Source organism: Manis pentadactyla, chromosome 10, assembly GCF_030020395.1.
Source record: "Manis pentadactyla isolate mManPen7 chromosome 10, mManPen7.hap1, whole genome shotgun sequence".
NCBI classification, from domain to species: domain Eukaryota; kingdom Metazoa; phylum Chordata; class Mammalia; order Pholidota; family Manidae; genus Manis; species Manis pentadactyla.
In genome coordinates this window covers 122,083,395-122,087,680 of record NC_080028.1, presented here as the reverse complement: position 1 = coordinate 122,087,680, position 4,286 = coordinate 122,083,395, and the positions used below count along the sequence as shown (strand labels likewise).

General features: G+C 44.4%; 1 protein-coding gene across 1 annotated transcript in view; it reads left to right on the top strand.

The window, feature by feature from the left end:
- The window catches only part of ABAT (4-aminobutyrate aminotransferase), a 383,605-nt gene that overhangs the window by 328,108 nt on the left and 51,211 nt on the right, over positions 1 to 4,286 (top strand). The window lies entirely within an intron of this gene.

Below are 4,286 nucleotides of genomic sequence, written 5' to 3'. Positions count from 1 at the left end.
GCATTTGTTACTTTTTTCTATTGCATTGAATCTCCAGCACAATTTGTCACTTAGTGGTAACTCCTTCCCCTGTCTCTGTCTCATTGTTCTCTCATATGCCCTGAGCACAAAATAACCGAGACCCAGGAGTAGAAGGGGAAATGATTGCTCTTTGGAAAACTTACTTCTGACTGCTAGATTTTTAAATCCTTTCTTGTGCCATTCTAGATGCAAAACAAATCATTGACGACTGGCTATATTTGTGGTACTTCTTCAGTAACATTTTTTTTTCAGTCTTTTAGGCTGAACTTAAAACTTAACAGTTTACTTCAGGAAAACAGACCCTCCCCATCTTAAGCCAGATTCTCTGATTCTTAAGAAGTCATAATTAGTTCTGTTTCTGTCACCCTAACTTGGCATGAGTCGGTTGAGTTCATCCTTACACTGCAGTGTTCTAAGCATGGCTGAAGCATTAAAAACTTAATTATGATGTTTGGTGTTTTATGGAGCAAAATTAATGGAAAGCATTTGGCTGAATCTAAAGACCTGCAGTCATTCTTCAATGTGGTTTACCCGACTGGAGTAGTGGTACACACCTTCAATCATTGAACGAATAAATAATTAAAAAACAAACAAACAAAAAAACTATGCTGCTTGTCTGCAGTTTTGTTTTGGTCATCATACCTGAGTAACTTTTTGATAGAATCAAATGAAATTCAGGGTTTTAAAAATGAAACTAGCCTACTAGATTTTTTTCTGAGGGCCGTTGGAACTCATTAAACTTGAATAATTTTATCTTTGGGCCTTAAGGTTTCCCTGTAGCAGTGAAGGCTGGGCTAGCTTCCAGTGTACTAAGGGCATGGCTGAGGTCTGACTGACAGGGTGAGACCCTCAGAGTACAGTGAAGTGTGCAAGAGATGATTTGGAAGCGGGGGCATGAGGATAGCACTGGGGACATGGGCAGTACAGTTAACTTTAGAAGTAATTATTATGAACGAAACTTTTAATTTTGGCATGACTACTGCCTGGGTTTTTTGAGAGGTATAGTGACTGTTAGTAAATCAGTCTCACTGCATTTTATTTCAAGTTTGTTATAGTCTGCAACTTCATCCATTAGATGGATTACTTAGGTGTCTACCTTTGAGATAGGGAATCTTAAGAGATGTATTCTGGACTCTTGGAATGGAATGACTTGAAATGTTCTGCCCCAGAAACCCTCATTTATTTTAAAGTTAAGAGTCACCTGTTTAAATGAGGTTCTGATCAGGTGTTCATAATAACCTGTTTCCCCTTTGATCAGCTCAGATGACCTTAACTCATCAGCTTCCAGACAAACTCCATGCTGGAATGTTTTTCAGTGTGATACTTTAGTGGGGACGGTATTTTGAGAGGAGCAGGCCTAAGCATCCAGGTTGGCTGTCACTCCGTGCGTTGTACTAATGGTTTTGATGTGGTGAGATCCAGAATTTTACTTCCTGTGATGGGACCTGCATATTCTTTCTGAAGTTCAGCAGACAGCTGCCTGGCCTGTGACGTTAGAGGGTTTTGAGGGCCCAACCCAAATTCTGTGAAACTGGGAAGTTTCATTGGTGCTAATCCTGAGTTTCTGATGGCCCCTCATTTTATTTATAGAGTTAATGCTTTAAAAAAAAAATCCAAAAATCCAGCTGCACAGAAGTTCAGAGTGTAATGTAGATCTTTCTACACCAGCATGCATATGGTGACATTTTATGACTAACACTCTACTGTATGGAGGGGCCTTCATGGGAGGGCCAAGTTTTTCATAATTAATAGCGCAGCAGTGAATATTCTAGTTTGAGTTTGTATAGAATAAATGTCTGCAGTTAAAATTGCGGGTTCAAAGCAATTCAAATTTAAAATACTGACATGTCCTACCAAAGTACCTTCCACAAAGTTCTAAGTCCTTCCATCAGCGTGAACATAAGGGTGCCTTTTCCATGACATCTTGGCCAGTGCTAAGTATGTTTACTACTTGTAGGCAGAAGTGTTCTTAACTATTTTCATTTGCTTTTTGCCTCCTTGCATGAAGAAAGAGATCCTGTGGATTTGAATGCTGACATCACCACTTACTAGTGAGGGAAACCTGGGTAAGTTCACCTCTGTGGGCTCAGTTTCATTATCTGAAACAGGTATGAAAACAGTGACATGAAGCTGAGTGCGTGGAATCCCGTGGGTACATTTGCATCTGCGTTGATACTCCGCCTGCCAGCAGTGAAGCCTGTGAGAACTCTGGAACATGGCTGATATATATGTTTTAATGTATCATTTAAAAAATAAGCACATGCATTTTTTGAAAAGACAAGCTAAAATGTCAGACACTAATGTAAAAGGCCCTTTTAATTTATCTTCCCCAAAGGTAAAAACTGAATAGTTTTGGTGAGTAACCTTCCAAACAAATTTCTGTATATTTATGTCTTTTATGTATGTGTAGCCATTAAAATACTGGTTGACTGGTGGTACTTAGGAGTTAGTGTTGTCTAATAGGCTTGGTGACGTGAGACTGGATCGTGGAGCTCCAGTCCTGAAGCGGGCTGCTTTCGCTGTGTTTGGGTGGAGTCTGAAACCAGAGGGGTAGCTACTGAACGCATGGGAAGCCCTGCGGCGGTTAGTTTTCAGGGTAAAGTCTGTCTGTTTGTGAATGAGATTCTATCTTTGACAGGTTGAATGCCTACCAGGAGGTGCCACAGGCTGGCAAGTGCAGGCAGCCCCGCTTCATCAGAGCTTAACCCCAGATGGGGAAGCCAGGGCTCTTGAACCCAGGTTGAGTAGGTGTTAGGCAGGCAAATCTACCATGTGCTGCAGAGGCACTTGGTGGAGGGCCCCATCCAAGCACAGCGGCACTCAACCCTTTGTCATCGGGAAAATGGTGGTTTTCTTGAGCTCCAGTCATTCATCGAGCTGTCTTTGAGAGCTCAGTAGTCTTAGGTTTCATCCAGCTTCAGCACTGAGGAGGGCTCGGCAGGCTGAGAAGGATGGGTTTGGGGGTATTTGGAGCAGCCTGCCACCCCAAGAATCCCTGGGCTGCTTTCAGCACCTGGCCCAGTGGACTCAACCCAGATGTCCTCCTCCATAAACCCACCAAGGCAGGCGCCACTGTTTCTAGTTCTTTAAGTTGCTACTTGAGCAAAGGTTCTCGAACCAGGGGTCTTCCTCAGGGGTGGTGCCAAGGCTGAGAGGCCTTGGGGCAGTGCGGGTCACCTGTCCAGCTGTCCTTGGGTGCTGTGGTAGGAGGCTGATGCTCTTGCCCCATCTCTTCCAGGGTAACTTGTAACCACAGTGTGGAATGGAGTATAATGTGATGCAGTAGAGGGTACCAGAGTGGTTTGGAAGGGAATGGAGCCTTCTTTGACGGAGTGGAATGCAATAGAACGTGGTGGAATGGAGTAGAATGTTGTGGAATGGAGTGGAATCGATTCCAAGGTGTATCTAGACATTGGTAACTACCCAGAAGTGAGCTGCTGTTGGAGGCTGCTTCAGCTAACAAAGACACAGAGCTGTGTTGCTCACATGGTTATGTTTGGTATATTAAGACTTGTCTCTTAACTAGTGTTTCTCAAAAATGTTTTGGACTAATCCCCAGTAAGAAGTACCTCCCAACAAGGTCCGCCCTCCACCCGCCCCTCCCCCATAACTAAGACAGGCCACAGAGCACAGGTCTTACCAATTGTGTTTGGTACATTGCACTTGACAGTTTCTTGCTGTTTCGCTAGTTTGCTGTATGTGAATTCTTGTGATTACATCACAACCAGTTTGGACACCCAGGCTCTCCACACATCAGTGCCTGGCACAGAGTAGGTACTTAGACACTGCTTGAATAAGTGAGTATATAAAAAGATGGCTTGAAATTTTCTAGGTTTTCACATGAAGTCCCTATTTTTCCTCCTGAGACTTGAGTCTTGTCAGGAACCAGGGTGTGGTGGTTGCAAGCAGGGCTGGGTGAGGTACAGGTGAGCCCTGCCTCGGGTCTGTGGTGAGCGGAAGATGCCGGGGGTGACAGCTGGCATGTGGCAAGCATGTTAGCCATTAAACTGGGTTGTTGTCGTAATGCGTCCGGTTGGATAAAATTGCCTCCTCAGTCTATGAGTGGAATCTCTCCTGGGTTTTATGCTAGCCTCCAGTCTCAGTTTCCCCCTTTCCCTCTCTTCCTCCAGTTTGGTGGTTCTCCATCTGCCTGCATGTTAGAATCAGCCGTGGTCAAGCTGTACCCCGAGACCTCCTAGATGGGGCTGCTTGGGGCAGGACCATGGCGCCAGCATTTCTGAGCTGCAGTGAACTGCCAGTGCACT